Genomic DNA, 11,875 nt, shown 5'->3' with positions numbered 1-11,875 from the left:
TTCATGACCCTCTGTGATATCCACACTCATCTAATTCTGGCCTCTTGAGATCTCCAATTTAATCGCTCCACTAGTAGGGGCAATGCTTTCAGGTTCCTCGGCCCTAAGCTCTGGAATTCCTTCCCGACACCTCAACCTCACTTTCCTTCTTTAAGGCACTCCTCAAAACCTACTTCTTTGAGCTTTTGGTTATCTGAGCTCCCTCTGTGGCTCAGTATCACATTTTGCTTTGTGTTGTATTATACAAATGTAAGTTATTGATATTGGTTATACCATTCTGGGTTGCAGGATAGTGGTCATTTTATGGATTCTGTTCATGGGCTTTTTGAAGATGACTTTCTAAAACCTTGAATTGTAATTTTATGAATTATAGAGCAGTTTCCCTCTTGCTAAACATTAATGATGTCTTCAATCGTTCGAAATGTATTCTTCCTCGCCCTGAAGTTACTCTGAAAATTCCCTAGTTGCCACACTCCTGTGTCTGTTCAGTGCACTGAGGGAGAATTTAGCATGGCCAATTCACCTAACCTGTACATCTTTGGACTGTGGGAGGAACTGGAGCACCCAGAGGAAACCCATGCAGATGTGGGGACAACATGCAAACTCCACACAGACAGTGACTCAAGCTGGGAATCGAATCCAGGTCCCTAGCCAAGGAGGGGGAATCATAGCATCCCTAGAGAGCAGAAGGAGGCCATTTGGCCCATTGAATCTGCACTGACAGCAATCTCACCCAGGCCTTATTCCTGAAACCCTACATATTTACCGTGCTAATCCCCCAGACACTAAGGGGCAATTTAGAATGGCCAATCAAACTAACCTGCAAATCTTTTGATTGGGAGGAAATCGGAGTATCCACAGCATGCTCCACCGATGAGGATGGGGAGTAGACAGATATCCCATATACTGTGTAGACCTGTATATAGTTTATGGGGAGATCAGGGTGCATGTCCAGTCATCAGTAGCCAAGTTCCCCAGCGAGCTTAGGCTCTGCTTTCCCACACCCCTTGCTGTGAAACTCCCTACTGCCAAAAAAATTAACAGGGTATGGGAAAATTGTATGGGGTAACTTGCTGAAGGATCTTACTTCATAAGTAACATTGTGGCATAGAGTAAATAATTCTGAAAAATACATTTCTCCATGAGACCAGGCATCAAGTATTGGAAATTCATGTTTTCCCTTTTCTCTCTGGGCAAGTTCTACTAAGTAAACCTAAAGTAACCTGAAGAATGGCATTAGAAAGTTACTACAGTCCCTGATGGAAAATAAAGTTATCAACTCAATCACAGGCACAATTGTCTACATTGAAAGTAATGATCTTGTCATAACTTTAAACATCATTTGCACCTGGCAGGTGGTTCGTCCAGGACGAGGCTATCCCATTGCACTCCAGGTGTGCTGAAGCCTGCGATGTCCTCAAATGCGGGATACTTGACTGCAAAATTTGTACAGGTAGGAAAATTTTCTTGTTGACCATTGTGACTATGTATTATTGGCACTGTGTCTCTAAATGCAAAACTGTTTATGTGGTTACCTCAGTGATACAGAGGCACCATTTTCCTTGTGTTCTCACCCGTATCATTGTGTGAGTCACTCTGTTGAACAGAGACCATGATGCTCTATATGGTCCCAATTTTTGGGTCTGACAAATTATATATTTCCTTATGAATCCTAAATCTAAACTGCTATTCAGATCTGCAGATCAGCTGTAAAGACTCTCATTCTAATCAGTATTCTGTAAATTGTGTGTGCCTTTAACATGCCCTGCTTGTGATCAGAACTCTCCACTCACCTGACGAAGAAACAGCGTTCTGAAAGCTAATGGCGCTTACTACCAAATAAACCTGTTGGACTTTAACCTGGTGTTGTGAGACTTCTTATTGTGTTTACCCCAGTCCAACACCAGCATCTCCACATTATGTCTCTTACCCAGCTCAGAAAAGGAATGCACTAAGCATCGCAATTGTGCTTGACTATCCCTGAGCAACGCCATGGAAGATCAACCAGGTGTGAATAATCACAAAAATATTAATCACCATTTGAAAAAAACCTTTCGAACTTCCTGCTGTGAAGAGAACTACCATTTTAAATCTGTTCCTCTTCTGGCTGCTGTACTAATGTCACTAATGGGGAGCAGTTACCTTTATTTGAGAATGGTACCATCATTTCAATAGAATCCACAAATTTGGAACTGTTTTGCAAGTAAGCTGGAACTATCTGAATCCCAGAAAACATGTCAGTTGGACAGTTCGTATAATTCCCCTCTCTTCCACTCCACTTTTGTATCTTCTGAAGAAGCAGTTACATATTTTGGTTCATGGTGTTTGTAGTCACAGTATATTGATACACCAGGGTCCCTTGACATGTCCATGCTTAGGTTTGAAGCAATATTCGTGGTGAAGCAGTTTGTTTATTGTTGAAGGGCGGGGAGCATCCTGCCTACGAGTAGTTAGTTGGGTTCATTGTCCTTTCCTGTCGATGACTGGGTGGCCGTGGCTGAAGGTCTTCTCCTGGGGGTGGGGGGAGCACTTTGAGAGTTTGCTGGGGGAAGAGGAGGAAAAGATTTGCATTGAATGTGGAGCTCAAAGAACAGAGTTAACAAAGAAAATACTGAACTCTATTCATACATGACAAAGCAATTATTTATGACATGCACAAACACCCTTTGCTTCAGATCTCCATTTTGTTATGGCTTGAGAAGAAACTGTTGAAATCAAGAGCTCAAAAGTAGATAAAAGGCAATGAGATTACTGATGATATTTCCCTAAATAAATATATAATGTCAAAGCAGATAGGATCCTTCAACAAGCACAACCCAAACAGGAAATGATATTTGCAAAACCACCCTTCCTCAACGTAACTTATATTTTTGTGTTAACTTTCATTTAAGTTGAATTCCCAAGCAAGAGTGTATCTGAGCTATTTTCATCTGTCTACTCTTGTAATCTTTGAAAGATGTGATCTCTCTTCTGAACTTCCTCCTCCTAGGATGCAAGTATGTTGGACTAATGACCATTCTTCTCTCTTGTATGCAATCTGTGCTCAAATCAAAACCTATTGCAATTTTATCTTTTTTTTAGCAACTCAGGACTATGCAAGTAGTTCATCACCTCTTCATAGAATCCCTACAGTGTAGGAGGCCATTTGGCCCATCAAAACTGCACTGACTTCCTGACAGGTCCTATCCCCATAACTTCACATATTTACCCTGCTATTTCAACGAACCTATACATCTTGCGACACTCAGGGACAATTTAGCAATGGCCAGTCCATAAAACCTGCGCATCTGTGGACTGTGGGAGGAATTGGAGCACCCAGTGGAAACCCACGCAGATACGGAGAGAACATGTAAACTTCACACAGACAGTGACACGAGCTGGAATTGAACCCAGGTTCCTGGCGCTAAGGCAGCAGTGCTAACCACTGTGCCACCTTGCCGCCCCTGCCCCTGCAATCTTCAGGCTTTTAGTACACAAGGCTGGTGTTTCTTAATTACATTTTACTTTTCGTTTTACTATTTCCAACCTTGCTAGCTATTTGTACTCTGCTTCCCATATCCATCCTCTTACTGAGTCTCATTCAAATTGCCACCTTGACAAATGGTAAAATAATTCCCTCAGCTATGTTTAAAGTTTATTTACTAGTGTCACAAGCAGGCTTACATTAACACTGCAATGAAGTTACTGTGGAAATCCCCTAGTCGCCACACTCTGGTGCCTGTTTGGGTATACTGGGAGAGAATTTAGCACAGCCAGTCCACCTAACCAGCATGTCTTTTGGACTGTGGGAGGAAACTGGAGCATGCGAAGGAAACCCATGCAGTCTCAGGGAGAAAGAATGTGCAGATTCTGTCACCCAAGCAGGGAATTAACCTGGGTCCCTGACACTGTGAGATAGTTGTGCTCACCACTGTACTACCGTGCCACCTTAGTGTTGCCCATTACCAGTATGTTGGTTGAGCTACGCTGCCCCCCACTTCAGCAATACCTTGTTTTTAAAATATATCCAAATTCCAACATAAGAACATAAGAACATAAGAACATAAGAAATAGGAGCAGGAGTAGGCCATCTAGCCCTTCGAGCCTGCCCCGCCATTCAATAAGATCATGGCTGATCTGTTATGGCTCAGTTCCACTTTCCCGCCCTCTCCCCATAACCCTTAATCCCCTCTCTTATCAAGAACCCATCAACCCGCTTCTTAAAAATATTTAGCGAGGCAGCCTCCACCACTTCAACGGGCAGAGAATTCCAGAGATTCACCACCCTTTGAGTGAAGAAGTTCCTCCTCAACTCCGTTCTAAACCGCCTCCCCTTTATCTTGAGGCTGTGCCCCCTAGTCCTACTGTCTTTTTTGAGCGGGAAGAGTCTCTCCACCTCTATCCTATCCATCCCATTCATCATCTTATACGTCTCAATGAGATCTCCCCTCATTCTTCTAAACTCTAATGAGTACACCTTGCCCTGTCTCTGTGCCCCACAAACTTTGGAATTAGCTATGTTGCTCTGATTCTGGCATCTTGAGCATCCCCAATTACCTGCGATTGCTGCGCCTTCAGCTACCTAGGCCTTGAGCTCATTTCCATCCCCACCCCCACCCCCACCCCCACCCCACCTGAAATCACTTCACCCTTTTTTCCTCTTTTAAGATGTTCCTTAAAACACATCTCTTTACAAAGCTTTTGATCATTGCAGCGTGTTACCCTTTTTGAGATTGCTATACTGGTTTGATTGAGCATATGCAATGTGCCGGGGCATCATAAGCAATAAATATTCATGTTCCAGCAGCAATGCAGAATATGGTCCTGCATGTTTTTATCCAGGGTTTTACAGCCGTCTGACCTTACGCAGAGTGGTGTCAAATTTTGCTTTATAAGCAAAATGCTTCCTGTGAAGTGCTTTGGGGCATTTTATTTTGTTAAAAGCGCTATAGAAATGCAAGGTGTTGTTGCTGGTATCAGCTTTGGACAGTTAATGGGCAGCATTCTCATTGTGATTCAGTGGACTTGTGGTTTAAGTCATTCTGTCGGACTCTTCCAGATTCTAAATGGAAAAATGGGCAGATTCTAAATGAAAAAACAATGGGGGTGGGGGGGAGGAGTTTTCCCATCTGCCCGCCACAGGAATCGTAGCAGGTGGGATGTAGACCATGCAAAGGTCCATTGACCTCGGGTGGGATTTTCTGGTTTTGGGGCGAGCGCAGTTGGGAAATCCTGCCCAATACTTCCAACATGGCCCTACTCCTTTAGGAGCCTGTCACTGTATAATATGCAAATCTTTCTTTGTAGTATTCACTGACGTACTGGCCCAGGTTGCGTGCTTGAGCCTTGGAGCACACCATGAATCAGCTGAACCACAGACAAAAATTTTAACACTGAACAATTGGAGATATGGAAAAATAACTCAGGGGGTGTGATAACTTCAGCCAGGCTAATAGGTTGGCTTGCGACCTGATGAGTCTTAAAACCACATTTTGATTTGATGTTTTATGTTTCCTTTGTGATTTGATTTTTGGTTGGGGCTGTTCCCCCTCCTTTTGCTCCATTTAATTTGTCCCTTAGTTAATTTGAGCCCATTTACTTGTTAGGTATGTAAAAGAGCTTCCTGATGAGTCCTAATTGATGGTTAAATCAGGGAGCCTCATGCTCCCTATTTAAAGCAGGTGTGTCGGACTCCCAACCTGCATTTCAGCATGGAGCAACTGGAGAGTTGGTTATGTATAGATGTATGGTGTAAATAAAGTAACTTGGTGATGGGACTTTCACCTCTGTGGAGTTATTACAGGGGGATTACTGCAAAATCACAGATTTATATATTCTCAATCCACAGAAATTCAGCAATTTCTCCTTTGTGAAAAGTTGTGGATAACTGCACTTTGCTGAAGACTCTGGTTAAGATCTAGCACCCCAGCTCCAACTTGGTGACTGCCCCTCTATCCGACTTGCCTTTGCGACCTGCCACTCTCTGGGCCATTTTCACGCTCGAGGTGGTTTGAACCTTTAACTTTTGTCAGAGTTGGATTCTTCAATATATGTAAGCGCGAGGTAAAGTCGTCACAATCCCAGATGATCTTAGGCTTGCTCTATCCTTTGAGGGAGTGAGCTAACTGGTGGTGATTTAACCTGAGAGTCACCATACCTAAGTTTAAGTTTATTTATTTGTGTCACCTCACACAAGGTTGAGAATGGGGGTGGGGGGGGGGTGTGGGGGGGGGGGGGTGTGGGGGGGGGGGGGGGGGTGTGGGTGGGGGGTGGGGGGTGGGTGGGGTGTGGGGGGTGGGTGGGGTGTGGGGGGTGGGTGGGGTGTGGGGGGGGGTGTGGGGGGGGGTGTGGGTGGGGGGTGGGTGGGGGGTGGGGGGGTGTGGGTGGGGGGTGGGGGTTGGGGGTGGGGTGGGGGGGGTGGGGTGGGGGGGTGGGGGGGTGGGGTGGGGTGGGGGGGGGGGGTGGGGTGGGGTGGGGGGGTGGGGGGGGTGGGGTGGGGTGGGGGGGGGTGGGTGGGGTGGGTGGGGGGGTGGGTGGGGGGGGTGGGTGGGGGGGGTCCATCATAAATAACTTCAGCCGGTATGGGAATTGAACCCATGACGTTGGCGTCACACTGCATCACAAACCAGCCATCCAGCCAACTGAGCTGAAGTGACCCCCCTTTCAGTGAAATAACTGATGCGTACAGTGCTCTCTGCTTTATTCTTGCCCTGATTCAGCAAAACGTTTGATCAGCTCCTAACACAACATAACAGCAGCTGCTTACCAGGTGCTGCAGTGAATGGAAATTAATTAAGTTAAAGGAACATCAGATCAGGTTCATAACTGCCTGATTTGTTTAAACAAATTTGGCTTTGTAGCTTACAATAGAAGCTAAACACCTGGGAAATGTTGTGAATGCAGAAGGGGAAATTGCCTCCACCCTGTGGTTGGACCATTAGTTAGATGGGGCTCTTGTTAATTCAGTAAACTCGGGAGGGGAAATGTCTTCATTAATTTCAAATCAAACCTTTTTGTGGATTGGAATATTAGGACTATTTTAAATTAAATGCTCAATTTTTAACCCACTGTGGTTAAGTTCAGCACTTAACACTGTGGGCAGGGTTTTCCAGCCACACTTGCTCCAAGACCAGAAAATCCCACCCGAGGTCAATGGACTTTTGCATGGTTCATGTCCTGCCAGCTACGATTCCCACGGTGGGCAAGACGGGAATGTTCTACCCTGCGTTTTTGATGTGACCCTCGCTGTTGATATCTTAACCACACCGATGTCTGAGTCAACTGAGGCTCCTGCCAAAAGCAGACAGCTGCCTCATGAATTCATGTAAATCAGGAATGATGCATTTAGGATCTTGATGCCATTTTAACATGACTTAAAGGAAGGCCTGTCCACTGCCTAACTAGGGTGGCCCTACATCTGGTCCTTTATTTATTCATTCGTGGGACATGGGTGTAGCTGGCTGGCCAGCATTTTTTGCCAATTCCTAGTTGCCCGAGGGGCAGTTGAGAGTCAACCACACTGTTGTGGTTCTGGAGTCACATGTAGATCGGGTAAGGATGGCAGATTTCCTTCCCTAAAGGGACATTAGTGAACCAGATGGGTTTTTCTGACAATCGTTTCATGGTCATCAGTAGATTCTTAATTCCAAATAATTTTTATTGAATTCAAATTCCACCATCTGCTAAGGTGAGATTTGAACCTGACTCCGCAGAACATTGGCTGAGTTTCTGGATTAATAGTCTAGCGACTAAAGCACTAGGCCATCAACTCCCTAGTACATCTGCAGTCTGGCTTTTACCTGGTCTGTTCCCTATCTCATTCCTCCCTGAATTGTGACAGTCAGTGCTACCTGAGCCTGCGAATTGTCTATATTATGATATTTGCCTGTATGTAAAGATGCTCAGCAGAGCAAGGTTAACATGAACTGCAGAATAGCAGCAGCCACAGTATGATGTATAGAGTAACATGGTAACAGACTCAGAGGACAGATAAAAGCAAATTTTTGCATATGCTGGAACCTGAAACAGAAAATGTTGGAAAATCTCAGCAGGTCTGGTTAGTGTCTGTGGAGAGAGAACAGAGCTGATGTTTTGAGTCTGGATGACTTTGTGTCAGAGATAGAACAGAATGAGACAGTCTAGAAACAGAACTCCTTAAGCAAGCAGTCAGCCTGCATGGTGGAGAAGCACCTATGCATGAACTTACCTTGGAACTGTAAATAGTTAAAGACTACCAATAAAGGGCTCATGTTTAAACATACAAGTCTCAAGATCTCATCAATGAGACACCACAGCAGTGAGACGCCATAGTAAAGAAGGCACCCATTACAACATCTAATCAAACAATATTTTTGCTTAGCTTCTCCATTGCTATAGGAATTTACAGTGAATTGTACTGAAATGACTGCCATGGGATGAAATATTTAAAAAACCATGACTGTATTAACAAAATCTCTTGCAGCATTTGACTGCAACTGCACAGCTTCTCAACGGGGACATCCAATCGCCTCAATCCACCCAGAAAACTCAAAACGTAGAAAATCCAAGCACTCATTGGCTGACCTCTAATCCACCCTCTTCCAAAATCAGTTATTTATGATTAATGAGTGGTCTGATTTCAATTTTTTAAAGAAGATTGAATTATCCATGCATGAGTTGACCAAGTGACCAACCCACTTCCACACGCCCCACCTCCTCCCAACACCCTCATCCACAGACACATACATCCACACACACCCCCCCACACACACACCCTTCCCACACACACTCATACCCAACACACACATACACATCTTCACCCCAAGTGCGCACCCACCCTCCACACAAGGACACACACCCCGCACACGCACATACATGGCCCACACACATATACATACACACACACCCCACACACACCCTCCTCCACACACACACATATATACACACACACACCCTCCCCCCCACATGCACACCCTCCCACCCCATACACACACACCCCACACACACGCACACACCCCACACGCACATACACACCCTCTCCACCACACGCACACCCTCCCACCCCCCTCCCATCTTCCCCACTCCACAAACACACACACACATGCACAAACACACACACACACAAGCACACACACACAAGCACAAACACACACACATGCACACACACACATACACGCACACACACACATACATCTCCCTTATAATTGGTAACTCAAGCTCTGTCAGTGGACACTGTCTGTCCAATTCCCCAGTAAAAATGCCACTGATATGTCAGGTCCCACTGAGGCATTATTTAAAGGTCACTCGATGGAAGGTGAGTGGAATAGCGTACCTGTACTCAGCTCTGAGATCATTAGTTTCAGATACTTTTCACCTTTGTTGAGTTTTACCTGTTTGTAATGGATAATTATTGTCAGTTTCACTTGGATGGAGGAAGAGCAGCAGCCAGGAGCAACAACTCCTTTCTCGATTATACAGCAGTACAGCTGTTGATGATGGGGGTGCTGCTTATAGAAGGCCCTACTCAGTAAACAGGGGGGCCTGACCATTTTACTTGGTCTACCTGAAGGGCAGTGCATCAGGAGGCTGTGCTACCCTTGCTAGTCTTTTCCTGTCATCTTCATCCACTTACAGTGGGACTTAGAACATAGAACAGTACAGCACAGTCGAGGCCCTTCGGCCCTCGATGTTGTACCGAGCTATGTCCAAGCCCAAGATCAAGCTATCCAACTCTGTATCATTCTGGAGTACTCCATGTGCCTATCCAATAACTGCTTGAAAGTTCCTAAAGTGTCCGACTCCACTATCACAGCAGGCAGTGCATTCCACACCCTAACCACTCTCTGAGTAAAGAATCTACCTCGGGCATCCCTCTTATATTTCCCACCATGAACCTTAAAGTTATGCCCCCTCGTAACAGCTACTGGACCAGTGACTGTGTTAAAGTCGCTCCAGTCTTTCAAATTTGTGCCATGGGCAAATGATATTTCCTGTCTGCGACCAGGAACATCACTGCAACTCATAGGTTTGAGAACACAGCTATCTGGGGGAAGTCACTTACTTAGTGTTTGTGAAGGCGAGAGAGTACATTGCCTTCTCCATTGTCTGCAGCAGTCAATGTGAAAGAGCTCAAAGATTTTGCAGCAGTGGCTAATTTTCTCCACTTTACAGTCTGGACACACGTTGCCAAGAGGACACCGGCAGCAGCCTTTGTGAATAGAAAAGGCTCCCCTTCTGTCAATGTCTGGATAGGGTCTGATGACTGGAACAGGATTATGGCAGGTATATCATTTATATACCTGCTTTCATGATATGTTGTTATGACTGGTCTCTAAGTGAGATTGCCCAAATTTGTTAACCTGGGTGAGATCCCTCGATTTGTTATCTTCCGACTGGGATAACCCCAAATTGTTATAATGTGGGTGAGGAGGGATGAACTGGCTCCCTTTCTTTATTCAACCCCCTCTGCTGGCGGCAACAAGATTAATTGAGAAAAGATTCCTTCCTTTTTCCCAGTCGCAATATTTATGTTCTAAAAGGAGTCATTATAACCAGTCTTTATGGCATTAAACTTGGCATAATTTTATTGACTATTAAAGGCAAGAAAATGATAAAACACATAACCAGGTGAAAAGTTATGTTGCGAGAGGGATACAAACAGTTTACAAAGAGATATTGATGGGTTAAGTAAGTAGGCAAAAAGTTGACAAATGGAGTGTAATGTGGAAAAAGGTGAAGTTATTCATTTTGGAAGGGAGAACAAAAGAACAGAGAATGATTTAAATGGAGAAAAACTGCAGAAAGCTGCAACACAAAGGGGCTTTGGGCTACTTGTACACAGAAGGCTAGTACATAAGTGCAGCAAGTAATCAGGAAGGTTAATGGAATGTTGGCTCTTATTTCAAGGGGGTTGGAGTATAAAAGTAGGAAAGTCTTGCTGCAACTGTACGAGATACTGGTGAGACCACATCCAGAGTAATGTGTTGTTGGCGCTGCACTCATCCAGGCAAGTGGAGAGTATTCCATCAGTCTCATAACTCATGCTTTGTCAGTGGTGGACAGGCTTTGTGGTGGCAGGACGGGGAAGGGTAAAATTCCCAGCCTTTACCACAGTATTTATTTTAACCACAGTATTTATATGGCTGGCCCATTTCTGGTCAATGGTAACCCCCCACAATGTTGATAGCGGAAGATTTTGCGATGGCAATGCCATTGAATGTCAAAGAGTGATGGTTAGATTCTTGTTTTTAGTGAGTTATTGCCTGGCACTTGCACCACATGAATGTTAGTTGCCACTTGTCAGTCCAAGCCTGAATATTGTCCAGTTCTTGTTCCATTTGGACATGGACTGCATCTGGAAATAGTGGCAGCAAACTTTGTGATCATGGACAAAATTCGGTCCGTGTAAGTTATAATCAGCAGTGACCTGTGTGGGTTATTTCCTAATTTCAGAAGTTTTGAAAGATATCAATGAGGTAATCTGTATTCCCTTTAAGCGACTCTTTCAACACCTTTGAATTGGAATTGTTAGTTCCAGGAGCTTTGTTTACCTTCTGCTTCTTATAAATTTCTACAATATATTTTCTTGTGCTACAAAAGTCCCAGTTTAATCTTTCCCTTATACACATCGTTCAATTAAGACATCTCCTTCTCCTCTCAATGGTAAAGTTGGCCACCAAGTAATGAGTTAGTAATTCAGTTGCTTCCTTTTCCTTGGTCACTATTTCCCCATTGGCAAGTGTAAACGATCCAACATTCCTTGATACTATTCACTGATGTTAATTCTTTGGACAGAATTTTCCTTTCCCCTCGCCATGGGAATCATAGCAGGTGGGACATAGACCACACAAAGATCTATTGACCTTGAATGGGATTTTTCTGGTCTTGAGACAAAAACGGCTGGAAAATCCCACCCTTT

General features: G+C 44.6%; 1 long non-coding RNA gene across 1 annotated transcript in view; it reads left to right on the top strand.

Annotated features, from left to right (window-relative positions):
• The first annotated feature begins 1,083 nt into the window (after positions 1 to 1,083).
• Positions 1,084 to 11,875, top strand: part of LOC145357511 (uncharacterized) — a 28,937-nt gene continuing 18,145 nt past the window's right edge. The window contains exon 1 of the long non-coding RNA XR_013889302.1: positions 1,084 to 1,453. This is a non-coding gene — a long non-coding RNA (uncharacterized LOC145357511). The remainder of the gene's footprint in view (positions 1,454 to 11,875) is intronic.

The sequence above is a fragment of the Carcharhinus amblyrhynchos genome, chromosome 23 (genome assembly GCF_965287045.1).
Source record: "Carcharhinus amblyrhynchos chromosome 23, sCarAmb.v2.hapA, whole genome shotgun sequence".
NCBI lineage: Eukaryota > Metazoa > Chordata > Chondrichthyes > Carcharhiniformes > Carcharhinidae > Carcharhinus > Carcharhinus amblyrhynchos.
The sequence above is the reverse complement of the archived record's forward strand: the minus strand, read 5'-3'. Positions and strand labels throughout refer to the sequence as shown.